Source organism: Capra hircus, chromosome 22 (assembly GCF_001704415.2).
Source record: "Capra hircus breed San Clemente chromosome 22, ASM170441v1, whole genome shotgun sequence".
In the NCBI taxonomy this organism is placed as follows: Eukaryota; Metazoa; Chordata; class Mammalia; order Artiodactyla; family Bovidae; genus Capra; species Capra hircus.
Genome location: NC_030829.1, coordinates 59138756 through 59154853, shown reverse-complemented (window position 1 = coordinate 59154853; position 16098 = coordinate 59138756). Strand labels below are relative to the sequence as shown.

At 57.5% G+C, this 16098-nt stretch overlaps 1 protein-coding gene and 1 long non-coding RNA gene across 2 annotated transcripts in view; one reads left to right on the top strand and one right to left on the bottom strand.

The window, feature by feature from the left end:
• LOC108638626 lies at nt 1147-5175 on the bottom strand. Its single transcript, XR_001919992.1, has 2 exons — nt 2941-5175; nt 1147-2279 (listed from the first exon to the last, which is right to left on the bottom strand). It is a non-coding gene; the product is annotated as an uncharacterized LOC108638626 (long non-coding RNA).
• Nucleotides 5276-16098, top strand: part of RAB7A (RAB7A, member RAS oncogene family) — a 45223-nt gene continuing 34400 nt past the window's right edge. The window contains exon 1 of the mRNA XM_018066621.1: nt 5276-5469. The gene's annotated coding sequence lies outside the window, so the exon portion shown is untranslated. The remainder of the gene's footprint in view (nt 5470-16098) is intronic.

Genomic DNA, 16098 nt, shown 5'->3' with positions numbered 1-16098 from the left:
TATTTGCCTTGTTTCTTCCAAGAATAAATTAGAGACCTGGCCTTTTAGGGTGCTCACCAGTGCATTCGGCGGGAGGAACGTCTAACCATGAGATGATGGGCATTAACAGTCGGCGCTGTTCATTAGTGCTCAGAGTCCTCTCCTTTCAGGGACGGGTAAGATCCTGCTTCCCTGTGTCGTGGAGGTTGCTGTGACCCGGGGTGGGGAGGGGGCAGTGCAGGGAGGCACCGCGGGTCACGTGTGGGTGAGGTCTCCGGGGGGCAGTGCAGGAGTGGGCCACACCACAGCTGAGACACAGCAGGCAGGTGGCCTGCAGGGGTGGGGGCTGGCACCATCGGCTCGGATTCCTGAGTTAAAATGGCGTTAAAACGCAGCTGGGTGATGGTGGATACACAGACCTGCACGGATGCACTTCCATAGCACGCAGCGTGCACACACGTGCACACACACGCAGAGGGAGTGCAGCTAAGACTGAGGAGTGCAAACAGCACAGCGTCAGCGTCCCCGCGGGGGCGGCCTTGGGGCATGCCGAGTAGTGTGTAGGCCGCCTCTCTGGACTGTTTCTCGCACCTGCGTGTGGGTCTACAGTCAGCTCCAGAAAACCAAAAGCGACCGAATCTCTCCTTCTCCAGTAGTTTCCCAGTCTTCCTGATCACCTCGGCGGAAATTCTCGGGATGCTGGCAACGCGCAGGTCGCATTTCTCTAGAACTAGCAAATACGCATTTTGGATAGAGAAAGTGTAGGCATCCTTAAATGGCAACCCACTGCATTGTTCTGGCCTGGAGAATCCCAGGGACAGGGAAGCCTGGTGGGCTGCCGTCTATGGGGTCGCACAGTTGGACATGACTGCAGTGAGTTAGCAGCAGGCTTCCTGCTCAAGACTTTCAGCAGACCACAGCCACTTATAAGTCAACAATCTTATTTTTGTGATGCTCGCCTTGCCAGTTATCTTCTCCGTTTGGCAAGGGAGACTCATCCCCTTATGATGCTGATACAAAGGTTTATTTACAAAAAGTTTAAATTTTTAAAAATCAACTCCCTTTCCATAACTAGCAGTATTGATGGCATGGGATATATCAAAAAAATCATGAAGATGGCATGCAAATGATAGAATTTGAGGGAACACAGATCCCTCGGGAAAAAAGTGAAGTTTTGAAAGAAGTTTAATGTTAATCGATTGAAGAATCTCAGTGTCTTGTAACATAAATACAAAATACACCATGAGTTCGATCCCTGGGTTAGGAAGATCCCCTGGAGGAGGGCACGGCGACCCACTCCAGTACTCTTGCCTGGAGAATCCCATGGGCAGAGAAGTCTGGCCGAGTATGATCCATAGGGTTGCAAAGAGCTGGACACGTCTGAGCAACTTAACACACATGTGCCATGGGCAGCAGATTTCCTAATGGCATCAAATATTTTGAAGTGTAACACATATATGAAAAAGCATTCAAATAATACATAAGTGTACAACTCAATAAAATTCTCCCCAAGTGGATCATAAATGCCATGATTCCACTCTATAGCAGAATTTTTATGTGGAAATTGACAAGCTGAGTCTAAAATTTATATAGAAATGCAAAGGGCCAACGATCGCAAAGGCCTTCCAGAACGGGAGGAGGAGAAAGTTGGAGAACCTACCCGCCAGATCTCAGGACCTCCCACGTAAGTACGGTAATTAATCCAGTGTTGGCATAAAGTCGGGCAGACAAATCCGTGGAACAGGACGGTCTAGAAACAGACCCAGGAATCTACAGTCATCTGACTTCTGGCAAAGGTGACAGCTGAGGGCCGTGGGGGAAGGGCGTCGTTTGAACAGACCCTTCAGGTCGTGCCCTAGGAGCCCCAACACCTGCGGGGCCTGCGCTGCACACGGGCCACGGGCGAGCTGCCTGCGCTGCACACGGGCCACGGGCGAGCTACCCACGGAGCCCCGTGGGCCTTCCCCTCGCTTGGGTCCACGGGAGGGTAGGGCTGGCCAGGCTAGAACTCTTCGGCCCCTCCAGCTCCTCCTCCTCGGGTGCCCGTCCCCGGCCAGCCCTCCCAGCCGCAGGGCCAGCAAGAGAGCCGCGGTCCGCAGCCTCCATGACAGCCCACGATTCTCCCGCCAGGGGTGCGCGGCCTTCCGTGGTCCTCGCGCAGTGAGTCAGAGCTACCCCGCGTGAGCCCGAGCTCTGTGGAGATGACGGGGGACGTGTCAGAGACTGCAGCATCACTTTGGCCTTTTGGGTGGTTTTCTCAGGCGGAAGCCAGCTGCCACGTTGTGCGGATGTGAGCAGCCCTGTGGAAAGGCCGAGTGGAGAGAAGCGCGCGTGTCAGCACCGGTCACCGTTGTGTGAGCCAGCCCCAGGCGAACCCTCTGCTCGTCCGTCAGCCAAGTCCCTTTGCCGTGGCCCAGGCAGCATGGAGGATACAGGGGTCATGCTCACGACCCACTGTCTGACCTCCTGGTCCATGGGAGTCAGGAGATAAGAGATGAGCGCAGGTTGTCGGCACTTAGGCTTGGGGGTGTTTTGTTTTGCAGTGACGCACTGATACAGTGGCTTAAGCTGCTCCCCTTTGGACCGACCTCTTGACTCCAGGAAAAGCCTACAGGGCGGCCTCGCCCAGGCCAGGCGGGTGTGCAAGCAGCCAGCCTGTAGCCCCCTCTCCTCTCAGAGTCCTCTCCTGCCCCTGCCAGGGGGTGGAGGGCAGGATCCACCCGGAGAGCCCCCAGGAAAGGAGAGTCCCATGGGTCCTGTTCCCCTCACCCCAGCTATAAGTCTCACAGAGCCCCCTCACTTGGGTAACCGGGGTGGGGGGCAGCCCAGTGATGCCCAGCGGCCCTGTGGCCCCGTGAACTCTCTCTCCCCACTCTCTGCGGTGCGGTGGGGGAGGAGGTGAGCCGGTGGCGGGGCCAGTCCTGCTGCTTCCACCTGCGCCGACACAGGGCCGGGTCTCACCCGTCTTAGCCGGTGTCCCAGTCCTCCTAAATGTCAGCTCCTCCACACTCTTCACCCTCAATTGCGGATCTGGACTGTCAATAGCAGGAAAACAGGAAAAGGCTCCATCAACCTCGGGATCAAAGGCACTCGGGACACACCACCAGCCGGCCTTTGTGCATGAGTTTCCTCTCGGCTCCTGCTTCCTTCCCTCCAACTCTGTTCTCCAGGAACACCAACCAGTCAGCAATTTCTGGAACGAGTTATGACATGCTCTCTTTTCTCTGAGCCTTTGCACACAGCCATCCCTCCAGGGTAGTCACCTTCCTCTTGGCCTAGCAGGTTCTTATTCATCCCTCCTGAGTCACCTTGGTACCACCTCCTCTGGGAAGCCCTCCTTGGCTACTCCATCTCCTGGGCAACCTCATGAGTTTCTCCTGCACCACCCGCAGTCCTTGGCGTCCAGCGTTCTCCACGCTGTGTCTGCGGCAGGGCAGACAGCTCGTGGCCAGGAGCGCCTCCCTTTTCCGGAGCGCACAGCAGGCGCCTCGCCTGTCGCCCCGTTTTGCGGGTCCCCTTGTATCCAGGTGTGCAGCACAACTAACTCTTGCCAGAGGAATGTGAGCAGAGGTGGTGTGTGTCACTCCTGCGTCCAGGCGTTCAAGAAGCAGCTGCGCCATCTCCATGGAGCTCCTCCCCTGCTCCCAGCTCTCTACACAGTGACAAGCCCCTTGTGAACAGTGTGGCTACGGGGTAGCCCACGTCTGCGTGTGCAGGAGAGCCACCTACTTATGTCTTGTTTGAAATCTGACTCCTTGGAGGCCTATTGTTAAAGCAGGTAGGGTTACCTTCTGAAATACAGCACCATGACTGCGTGTTTACTAATATAATCTTGCTGGACTAGCCTCAAGGGAGTGGTGGGAGCTCCTAGTGTGAAAGGAGAGAATTAGGGAGACGGCAGAGGAATGGAGTTATCAGTCGCTCAGTGAATACTCACTGAGTACCTGTCACGACTCAGGCACTGTTCCAGGCATTGGAATCTCAGCATCAAACCAGGTAGACAAGGAAGCGGCCTGATTTTGGGAGACAGGGAGGCTGGGGCCACTCCCTATCCACTGCCATTGCTGTGTTTCTCCTCATCACACTTAAAAAAAAAAAAATTACTTATTTGGCTGTGCCAGGCCCAAATTACAGCATGCAGGATCTCTGATCGTTATTGCAGAATCTTTGGTTGCCCACAAAGCCTTAGCTCTGGCATGTGGGATTCTTAGTTTTGTCACCAAGGAGCGAACCTAGGCCCCTGCATCGCGAGTGGGGAGTCCCAACCACTGGGCCCCCGGAGAAGGCCCAGGATAGGACCTTCTGGTTGTAAAGCCTTTAGCTTCTATTCTGACCTATGGGAATAGTTTGAGCAGGAGAATGACAGGTTATTCTGACTGCTGTGTTGATGCTAGATAGGGGATGGGGTGGGAGCAGGAAGCCAAGTTATTGCCGTAATCCAGGTGAGAAAGGATGGTGGTTCAGAGCAGGTGGTGGTGGCAGAGAGTGTAAGGGGTCCCATTCCGGGTATCTTTCAAAGGCTGTGGATGAGGGGTCTGAGAGAGAGCTTTAGTGTCCTGGAACTGCTGGTGGCTTAGAACAACCGAAATAGATTCTCTGAAATACAAAAGTCATACTCAGCACCAGCCCCCACCCCTTGCTGCTGGCATCCTTTGGACTGTGGCCACTCCATCTCCACGTGGCCTTTTCCTCTTGGTTTATCTCTTAAAAAAGGTAATCCAGGAGGGTCTCATCTCCAGATCCTTAATTACACCTTCAAATACACTTTTTTCCAAATCAGATCGCACCCACAGGTTCCACGATGTGGACATACCTTTTGGGGCGTCACTATTCAGCCCACTACAGTAACCAAGAATGATTCCATAGTTATTGTATCCAGCAACCAAAAGAATGAAGTTTGCAGAAACCAACGCAGGAAAAGGCTATGAGAGGAGCATGTTGCTGAAGACGGAGCCGAAGTTCTGAGCAGCTCCTACGGTGTGCACGTGGAGCTAGAGCTGGGTGGGGCGCCCCACCCTCCGCGGAGCTCTCGGGGTTCCATTTCTTCGCTCTTTCTGATGAGGAGCTGCTTAGGGGCTGGGGCTTCGGCGGGTGGGTCCAGCATGGCGCCGCCCTGCTCCCGGCGGGGCCTCCAAGATGGCCGCAGCTACTGGGGGCAGACATGTTTGTACCACGTGACTCGGGCCGGGGCCGGGGCCGGCGGAACGCGACGCACGGCTGAGGTGGGGCTCCGCCCCCACAGCCCTGACGTCGAGCGTCTCGTGACAGGTACTTCCGTTCGGGGCGGCGGCGGTGGCGGAAGTGGGAGCGGAGCCGGAGTCTTGGCCATAAAGCCCGAGGCGGCGGCGGCGGCGGCGTTGGAGGCTGGGCAGGCCCGGGAGCCCGCAGGAGCCGCAGCTTGGACCTCCCCGCGCGCCGGTCACCCCCCCGTCTCCTCCTCGGCGGAGCCCTCGCGACGCGCCCGGCCCGGAGCCCAGCGGAGCGGCCGCGGTAAGCGGCGGCCCGGCCCCATCCCCCTCCCTGGCCTCGGTCGCCGGCGCGAGCCGTCCTCGTCTCGGGCAGGCCCGGCCCGGCCCCGCGGGAGCCCCCGCGCCCTCGGGCCCGGCGGCAGGCCGGCCGAGGGGTGGCCGGGTGTGACCGCGGCCGGCCGCCACTCGGGTCGGCGCCGCGCACGCCCTCCTCGCGGGCCGGCCGGCCGGAGCGGCCCGGTCTGCGCGCCCGGGCGGTGGCCAGCCGGCCGGCCGCGGGGGCGCCGCCCACCCCGCCCGGATGCCAGGCCGAGCCGCGTGCCCCCAGTCCCGTGCGCCTAGCGGCAGGCCGGCCGAGAATCCCCGACGCCGGGGGCCGGCGGAGAGCAGGTCACGTGCCCCCAGCTCCCCCGCGGGCCGCGGGCTCCCGGGCCGCGGAGCTTTTTCTCTTACACGCGTCGCGGGGAAGCCTGGAAGAAGTTTGCAAAGTTGCTGGGGGCGAACCGCTGCCGGGTGCTGCGCCGTGTTAGGTCTGGACCGCGGCGGGGCCCGCCTGTACGTTGAGCCCGAGCTTCCCGGCGAGAAATGGTTCGCGAAACTGGGCGATTGAGAATAAAGACAGCGGACACTGGGGTGCTTACTGTCTGTCGGGCGGCGTGGCAAGATCTCTGCACCGATTGTTGTATTTGATTCTTAGCACAGCCTTCTCAAGTACATTGCCGTGTCCACGGGTAGATAGCGAAGTCGAAGATGGGAGAGGTTAAGGCACTGGCCAAAGGTCGCGGACCGGAGAGCGGGTCCCTGAAGCTTGTCATCTGTCTCTTGCCCCCCGTATCTGCCTCTCTCGGCGTCTTTTCTTTCTGGGGATGTGACGCTGGAAACCTTCTCTGGTAGCATTAGTTTTCCCTTAAAGCCACAACGTATTCCGTTTCCAGTTGTGAGTTATAATGCCTTTTTTTTTTTTGGTAGTGTCGCGCCAGTCAGTTGGGACCTCTAAAATTCTAGTAGAGTTGTTAGTTGAGGTGTGAAAATTTTTGTCACCTTGGTCTCTAGTCAAGTGAGTTGGGCTGACAATCTTGTGTGTGGACCTTCCCTGAAGCCTTAGTGCATGGGTGTCGGGCCCGTTGGTTCTTTACTGTTGGAAATACTGTGTCTTCTCTTTAGATTCCAAAAGAACAGGCTCTTGTCTCTTCCTTGTGACTGAAGCAGCTGATTCCCCGCATGACTTCTCATCCATGGATTAATAAAGTCTTCTGTTAGTGCACTTCTCTCTTTAGACTTAGGAGAGTTTGTTCAGTTTTGAGTCTTAAGAGCTGGAAAGTGAGTCCTGAGTACTTCCCCTGAAGGTCCTGTCTAGGCTAGAAGTTGGTGCCTCCTACCTTGTTGTCTGATTTCTTCTTTTTTTTTTTTCATCCGGTCTGATATATTGAAATGAGTAATCTGCGTGGTAGCCATAACTATTGTTTGTGTTTGGAGCAGAGTGGTGGTGACGAGTGGCTTTTCATCCATTCATCAGATGTTTTCAGTATCTGTCGAGTGTCAGGCATGGCTGAGTATTGACTCAGGGAGAGAGGTCTGGTTGCTCTCCTCAAGGACTTTAAAACTGGTGAGTGATCATGGCCGGGAATTCTCTCGTGGCACGGCATGGTGGTACTGTGGACGTTGAGATTTTTCATAAGGGAGAGTTATTTTTCATCTCAGCAAGGGCATCTGTGGCAATCTGGACAGCATGGGGTCCTGCCCTGACTTGAAGGCTTTGTTACTTTCCACAGCAGCACCTGGTTTGGTTTGGTTTTGAAGAGGATGTGTAGAAGCTGATGCCGCAGCTTCTAGCTGGTCATGTGTTTGGAGAGTAACGTTCGGCTCTAAACTTGCTCTTCTTTGCCCTGGGGCATCTGTCGTTCACTCCACGTGGAGTTTGTGTCGCCAGAACCTTCCAGGACAGGCCTTAGCTGCTGGGGGCTCTGAGCAGAGATCCTCTCGTGGGGCCGAGGCAGCTGCTCCGGCTGCCAGCACAGGTTTAATGCGCCAGGGTCGCCCCAGCTGACTCCCGCCACCCCATCTCCACCAGCCCTCTGTCTCCGCCTGGTTCACAGGGGCGTTTGCGTTTGCTGTAGGGTTAAATGAGTGAACACGCAGAAAGGGGAGTGGGATGTAGTGGACACTCTAAAAATAGCTTTATCGGTACATTTTTCCAGGTAATTGTAAGCAATCTCCTGAGGCAAAAATATTTTTTGGTGCCAAACAAGTCTAAGCCACCACCACCGCCCCCCCCAACAAACCCCATAATCAAAGACCATTGCTTTATAGTAAAGTGTGGCTTTGGATCCAATTCCTTACCCTACCATCAAAGAAAGAAAAAACAAAAGGGGGTTTGGTTATTTGATCAGCTGTTAATAAGTTTCCAAAGGGACCTGCACGAGGTATATACTTGCCCTTTGACTTGGCGTCGGTGTTTCTGTGCGAGGGTGTGGCGAACCCAGATCCCACCCACGGGACTATCGTTTCATGAACTGTTCTCCGAAATGGGACCTGAATATTTGTCATGACTCCTGTCTGGAGTCGTCTCGTTCTCCACCTAGTAGTTCACGTGGGACTGAGGAGAACTGGACCAGTCGCTGGACTGCGAGCTGTACAGGCAGCGTGTTCCTGGGGCAGTCAGGAGGAGTCCTGAGCCAGGCCCAGGTGGGGGTTCCCCCGGCGCTGATGGCGTCTGGAAGTCAGCTCCCTGCTCCCCACCTCACTTCGCAGCTCCTGGCTTTCTGTTGCCTTGCGTCTCCCGTGTACGGTCGCCGTTGCGTGCCAGCGTCCGCTTCTGCGTGTGATGAGGCACGCCCGCGGATGCTGCCTCGGAACTTGGGGCTGCTGTCTGCAGTTTGCTGCAGTGTGCTGATGTCTTCAGTTATTGGCTCTCGTCTCTTCCCTCTGTTTTCTGTTTTTCCCTTCCCATGTACGGCATTAAATGCAAAAATAGTTCGCATTCATGTTTTAAAGCTTCTTAATGGTGGCTGTGGTCAGTGTGGCTTGTGAGTCAAAGGTGAGAGCCGTGCAGTGGGGAAATCAGAGCAGGCTCTTCAGCGCCGCCTCCCACTAGTTTCAATCTCAGTACTCCAGGCTGTGATTTCAAAAACACATTTAAGAATAGCTACTTGCAGAATGCCTCTGGGGGGAGGAAGCGAGCTCGGCAGTGGTTCCGGGGGGACGCGCAGTCCTGGCCGAGCCCTGCCTGGAGATGCGGCATCGATGCAGGGATCGCAGGCCTCGCCCGGCTGCTCTGTTTCGGTGATGTCATCGCTGCCGAGGAGAGCAGTCTGAGTCCCTCGTCCGTTTCCTGGCTGCGCTGGACTGCTCGCTGTCCGGCAGAGCAGCTCCGAGGAGGCCTGTGAGGGGCTGGGGGCCTGGCGAGGCTTGCGTGTGGACCTGCCGCTGGATGCCGCGAGCCGCCTTCCGTGGTCTCCCCACCCTGTCAGGTGTGAGCAGCTTTCTGCTTGCTACTGGCCTTCCTGGCCCGACCCAGCTCTGCTAGGGAGTCTTTGGAACATTACCCTGCGGACACCATTGGTTTCCCATTCTTGTCTGCAATTTTAATTTTTTAAAATTGATTTCCATTTGAGTTGTTTGCAAGTACACAACAAAGCTACTATGAATTAACCTTTTAGAAGCCTGATCATAACAGCACAGAACTTCGGGAAAGTCGGTGCCCTTTACATGCGGTTTTTAGTCAGGCTAATGACAGTTCTCTGGGCACTTACCCGGCCGGGGGCCCCGGAAATCACTCAGGGTTGCCCGGGCAGCCTGCAGGTTAGGAGACTTGCTGAAATCCCCTGACCTGTGCCTTGCTGTGGGTGCTTGCTGAGGAGCATCTTTGTAGAAACCTTGCTACACGATACTCGTCTTGCAGTGTTATTTCCTTAGTGTCTGGGGAGTGTTTACGGTTCCACAGGCTTTCAGCCGGTGCTCACAGCTGTCCTGCGGGCTCAGGAGGCCCGGCCACTTGATTGCTGGCCGGGCTCTCGGAACACACTGAGTCTCTGACACCTCAGCCTGGCTTTTGGATTATTCACGATTGCTCTGAAGCCCTCAGCTTTCGACTCCTTATAAAAACATTATCCTTCCTCCAGTGAAAAGTGCTTGTTGCTCAATCGTGTCTGACTCTTGGCAACCCTGTGGACTGTAGTCTGCCAGCCTCCTCTGTCCATGGGATTTTCAGGCAAGAATTCTGGAGTGGGTTGCCATGCCCTTTTCCAGGGGATCTTCAGGACCCAGGGATCAAACCCGGGACTCCTGCATTGCAGGCAGATTCTTGTACCGTCTGAGCCACCAGGGAAGCTCTACTTTTTATTTAAAGTGACATTTCTCTTTTGCTGATTATTAAACTAGTCACTTCTTTAAAAAAAAAAAAAAAAAGAAAGCTAGGAAAATACAGAAGTAAAAAAGAAGAAAAATGTAATTCACTATCCAGAGGAAGACCAGAGTGTTAATTGGTAATTTTATTTTCATGAACGAATATTTTAATGCCTTCCTTTAATGAGACTGAGTTTTAAAGAGATGGTGTGAGAAAGTAATGTGGTGTTGGTTGGCCCCTCTGACAGGTGGGAGGGGAGCTGGGGTCAGGAGACAAGCTGTGCGCTCTGACTGTGGAACGGCAGCAAGGGCAGGCCCTGTGAGTCTGGTTGGCTGGTGAGGTTGGCTTGCTGTGGTGCCAGTGTGCCAGTAAGGTGTTAACAGCTGTCATTTCTGTATTTTACTGAACTCCGGATTTGCAGCGGGACGTATGAAGCGTGTGCAAACGAGAGAGAAGCTGGGAGCGTTCTGCGCCTGCTGGCGGGCGTTGCCCCCCCGCGCCTGCCGGCTCTCTCGTCCTGTCTGGGCGCTGTGGTCCGGCTCCGGCCGGGTCTGTGTCAGTCCTGCACCGGGTGCCCTCCTGTCTCTGTCTGTCTGAGTCCGTGTTGCCAGCGGGCTTTCTGCTGGGGGCAGTCCCGACTCCGTTTTCATTGCCCGCTAGTGCTTCTTCCCGAGATACACCCTGATGTGTTTGTTGCCTTCCTGATGAGCGTCTGGGTAGCTTGTAGCGTGTGGCTGTTAGAAGCAGTGCTGTCCTGGGAGACCCCTGGCGCTCCCGTGATTAAGACCCCACACTGCCGCTGCAGGCGGCCCGGGCTCCATCCCTGGCCAGGGGGCTGAGGCCCCGCATGGCGAGAGGAGTGGCCAAGAAAACCTCCGCGTGAACAGTCCTGGGTCTGTCTGCTGATGGACGTGTGTGCACGTTTCCGTTATGTCAGTCCTGAGGAGCGGAAAGCCTGGTCTCTAGCCTGCGTATCTGGAGGTTGCTAGGCCACTGTACCATTTGTTGTCTCTTAATTTCGGAGCCTGGAAGTCCAAGTGCGAGGTGCTGGCGGAGGCCCTTCCCTTCGCTTGTGGGGGCTGTCTTGTCCCTGTCCGCTCACCCTGTCTTTCCTCTGTAGGGGTCTGCGTCCTAACCCCTCTTCTCAGGACCCCGGTTAGGTCCGTTGGGCCTGCAGGGCCTCGCCTAACTGCCCTCCCCCGTAAGGGCTCCGTGCCCCGCTGCGGTTGCGGTTTGACGTTTTGAGGCGGCGGGGTTAGGACTGGAGCGTGGGGGGCCCGGTCCAGCCGTGCCCGTGCGTGCGGCGCTGTGGTGGACCCGCTAGGTCCCCGCAGTCCCCCCGCTTCCGCGCCCGCCTGCCGTGTGTCAGGGCGCCAGATGCGCCGCGTCTTTGCTGACTTCCCTTCGCTTTGCCCCTGGGGTCCTGGCATCGCACCCCTGTCCAGTACTAGCATGGGCTGTCCTTGAGCGGGTGCGGAGGTTGTTTTTGAAACAAATTGCGTCAGAATTTGAGAGTGCCTCTTGTGAATGCTTCTTGAATCCACCGGGGATAGAAGAGCAGAGTGGCTTCAGCAGGGGAGCAGGCAGCCCTCCGTACTGGCCTGTGGGGGCTTCTGCAGTTATCCGCTGACTCGCTCCTGGGGGTGGAGCTGCCTCAGAGCGCCACCCCTGTGTGTGGAGGTGGCCATAGGAGGGCTCTTCGTTGGCCTGACATGCGTGTCCTTAAAACACTGGGTTCCCGAGTGTGTATGCGCGGAATTGGCCCGCATGGCGTGTTCTGACTGAGCGTTTAGACGGTCCTGGTGTTGGGCCCACAGCTTTCGGGCCAAGTGCTGGCTGTAGACCTGGGGTCGCTGGGGCAGTGCTGCCCCTTCCCTCCCCCACACCCATCTTGAGGGCAGGGGTGAGTCACGGCTCCAGGATGAGCCTTGAAACACTGCTCAGCAGCTTGGTAATATCTCCGGTTCTAACCTTGCACACTGGGTTGCTATTTGTAGCATGTAAGTTTTGCTTCTGGGCCAGTGATGAATACGGATAGCCTCCTTGAATGATAAGTTGCGCGTCCTGTGTTCACTCGACGTGGTTTTATTGTCTGCTACAACAAAGCGCGGCTGGCAGCTGCGGGGATGATCAAATGAAAAGCGCTGGAGGCTTCCGAGTCATTGTAGAAACGAGACAGATGCCAGTCCCAGAAACGTTAGAAGAGGCCGGTGGCTGGGTCAGAGGGTGCTGCGGAGACGTCCAGGAGAGTGCCTCGCAGGGGGATCTGGGAGAGCCCATGGAGGGCACTAGAGGGAGGTGGGGGCGGGGGAGCGTGGGGCAGGTGAGGGGCTGTGGCACTGGGACTCGGGAGTGGCCATCCGGGTGGGGCAGAGCCAGGTGGGGCGCGGACGAGCCCCACACACGGTGAAGGGTTGTGTTGAAGTGCTAGGCTCGGCCATAGTCCTTTCCCCTGACCTGCACAGCCCTGGTGGGTAGGGAGGATGGGGTCTCAGTCATCCACGAGGAATGCCTTTGATGGTACTGCTGCTAAGTCGCTTCAGTCATGTCCAATTCTGTGTGACCCCATAGATGGCAGCCCACCAGGCTGCCCCGTTCCTGGAATTCTCCAGGTAAGAACACTGAGTGGGTTGCCATTTCCTTCTCCAGTGCATGAAAATGAAAAGTGAAAGGGAAGTCGCTCAGTCGTGTCCGACTCTTATAGACCCCATGGGCTGCAGCCCACCAGGCTCCTCCGTCTATGGGATTTTCCAGGCAAGAGCACTGGAGTGGGGTGCCATTGCCTTCTCCGTGTTTACCTAAAGACACACTAAGAGATGAGTGGGGCTAAGACTGAAATGCAGAGGGCATGCTTCAGCCTTCAGGGACACATTTCGTCAGAAGCGCCTGCAGCACAGATTGAAATCGGGGGCTGGTGTGGGGGTGCTGACTGAAGACAGAGAGCAGGTGGTTTGGTCTTCTTCAGCCAGCCCGCCATGTGGGCTCTTCTGAATGGTTAATGGGTGCCGTTTTATCAGATGGATGCCTCTAAAGCTGGATTAGATGGATACTCTAAAGCTGATGTCAGATGTTCAAAGTATTGAAAGATAGTGTGTGTGGCTTCCTCTGTTTTCCAGTCTGCCTTACCGAAAAGAAAAGAAAGGGGGCAGGGTCTTTCTGGTCTCTTCATAAGGACTCTTGGCTCTCAGTTTGGCACCTGCCTTGAGAACAGTGGGCGCATCCCTTAAAGAGTCTGTTGATCTGGGCTGCAAAGTCCTTGTGACAAGAATTGCTTTCCAGGGAGCTTGACTCTGTGAAAAATGACTCCATGTGAATGTGACACCTTGGAAAAAAGTATGTGTATGTATCTATATATACACAGTCTCTTTACATTTTGGAGAGTTTAGCGTTCACTTTGCAGCAACATCTGAGTTGTCAGCGTCTGTTTCCAGAGGAGAGACCCGCCTGAAAGATCACGCTCAGTATCCCAGGCCAGCGCTGTGTGCTGTAGGTGGGCACACGTGTCTTTAACCCCAACAGTGCTGAGACGAGAACCCCGCCTACGGAAGCACAGCCTCGGTGAATTTTAGTGACATGGTGTGTTTATTTAAGGACTTCTCTTGTGGCTCAGACAGTAAAGCGTCTGCCTACAATGCAGGAGACCTGGGTTCGATCCCTGGGTTGGGAAGGTCCTCTGGAGAAGGAAATGGCAATCCACTCGAGTACTCTCGGCTGGAAAATCCCATGGATGGAGGAGCCTGGTAGGCTACAGTCCATGGGGTCGCAAAGAGTCGGACACGACTGAGGGACTTCATTTGGTCACTTGGCCTTGGTGTTTATTTAAAAGTGTTTTGGAAAGAGGGATGCTTTGACAGGTCTGTTTCTTCTGAAATGTAAATTTCTGGGTAGTGGATTTCATGCAGCTCTGACTGAACTGGCTGTTCTTACTCTGGAGTAACACACCGTCTCCCAGTGACTGCAGACTGCCTCACATTTGTTTTCTTCGGGCGTGGGTGCTCGCCCCCGTGTGCTCTCCCGGGGGTCTGCGTCAGCCTCCCGATGCTGTGGGGGGCGCTGCCGGGGGTCCCGGCCGGAGGGTGCTCGGCTGCGGGGGAGGTCGACCCGCTGGCTTCGGCGAGGTGCCTGGTGTGTGGTTTCCCGTCCCGGCCCGCTGGCCATTGGGCACCCGGCACCCTCGCTTGGAGTCCCTCCGTCCCCTCGGGCAGGAGGGCTGAACCCGCGTGGGTGCCTGGCAGTGCGCTGAGCACAGCGTTGGGGGGCAGGGAGTGGTGGGCCCACCCCGTCCTTGTCGCGTGCCCCTGTGGTCCTGGCCCCGCACGGCGGTCTCCAACGGCTTCCCGGCTGTGTCCTGGCGCCGACCGCGTCCCGCCTGCCGGACCTGCCTGCCGTGAGCGGGCTTCGCTCTTGCTGCCTTCGGTCCAGGCCCCGCCGCGTCCCTTGTCCACGCTCGTCTGCGCCTCCCGCCTCGCCCGGCTCCCAGCGGCCTCGCCCGGCTCCCAGCGGCCTCGCCCGGCTCCCGCAGCCTCGCTTCCTCAGCTTTCGTGGCTGCGTCCCCCTTAGTCGCGCCTCTCGCTGACCCTTGAGTGGCTGTTAGACGTGTGTCTCTCACAGGCCTTGTGGGTGCTGCACCTGCTCTCGGAGGCTCTTAACGGAGACCCTAGACGCTTGTTTGAACCAGTGAGCCTTTCGGGAGGGGAGCGCCGTGCAGCTTGCCGGGCCCGAGTTCCCTGAGCAGGGATTGACTGCGGGCCCCAGCAGGGAAAGCCTGGACTAACACTAGGCTCCCAGGAGCTCCAGATCCTAGACTAATCTGTGGTTTCCCCCAGAAGGTAGCCACGTGAAAGAAAGAACTAAAATACATTCCCCAAGTGGCTTTTGATACACACTCCCACCCCGGCCCTACCCTCACCCCCCTGCCCCCTCCCCCCCCGCCCCCCCCACCTGCTGCCCCCTTCCCCCCCCCGCCTGCTGCCCCCTCCCCCCCGCCTGCTGCCCCCTCCCCCGCCTCTCCCCCCCGCCCCCCCCGCCTGCTGCCCCCTCCCCCGCCCCCCCCTGCTGCCCCTCCCCCCCGCCTGCTGCCCCCCGCCCCTCCCCCCTCCCCCCCGCCTGCTGCCCCCCGCCCCTCCCCCCTGCCCCCCCCCCCCCCTGCCCCCCCGCCTGCTGCCTGGCTGAAAAGCAGCACATGCCTGTGAATCCCTCAGCTTGCTTGGAGTCGGTGGACCGGGAGCCAGGGGCGTCGCAGAGGGTCCTTAAGCAGGGCCACAGGGCGGCTCTGAAGAGCGTTGCTGAGCTTCGGTTTCCACAGCTGCAAAATGAGAGCTCCGTGTCCCCCCTTTGTTCCCCGTGTCACTTTTTGCTGTTCCAGTTACCTTCGGTCAGCCACAGTCCAAGAATACTAGACGGACGCCTCCAGAAGTAAACCGCTGGTCATTTGACAAGGCTTGCTGCTGGGAGCGCTGTGATGGAGCCTCACGCCGTCCAGCCCCTCCCCACCTGAGGTCTCAGACCCCAGGCCTGGACCCCGCAGCGGCCCCCTGCCCAGCTCACTTCGCCGCGGTCCTGCCGTAGGGTCCGAGCGTGGGTCGGGGCACAGGGCCCGCGCCACCCACCTCCCTTCCCCACGTCAGGCAGGCAGCTGGCCTCTCCCCTCACACGGGGGCGGAGGGCACGGTGCAGCCAGATGTCCTGAGCGAGGCCTCACTCACGTGCGCTCAGTACAATCTGTTGGTGGCATCCTGTGCCCAACGTAGACGTGATCAGACCAGAGGCACAGGAGGGGCCGCTGGGCGAGGGGTCCGGCTCCTCCGTGGTGTCAGGCATCCACTGGCGTCTCGGAGCGTGTCTCCCACGGACGGGGCCCTGACTGTGCACAGGCTCCTTCGCGGTTTGCCTCTCGGGCTCCTGCTCACCTGTGGTGGCTTTTGCAAGATGATGTTGCTGAAGTGCAAAGGACCCTTCCAGCCGTTTGAAAACCTGGGCCCCCTGTGGAGCCCTGCTCGTTCCTGTCCTGCTGGGTGGGGAGGTCTTCCCAAATGGCTTGTTTCTAAACCACAGACGTGGCATAGGAGCCTCGGGGAGGGTTCTCTGTCCCCCTTCTGGATCACTGGGTGCCTGCGCTTCCAGACGTACACCTCTCCTCCAGAAGGGCTCGCCAGCACACACTCCGCAGCTGCTTGCGGAATCCGCCCCCTGCGCACGAGGCACCTTCCCTGGTGGGTGCGCTCTGCTGACCGTGTCACACCGCCCACACCAGAGTGTAACCGTCCTCAGTGGACGTCGCGGTTCCTTCCGCCTCTTCTCTGTAAC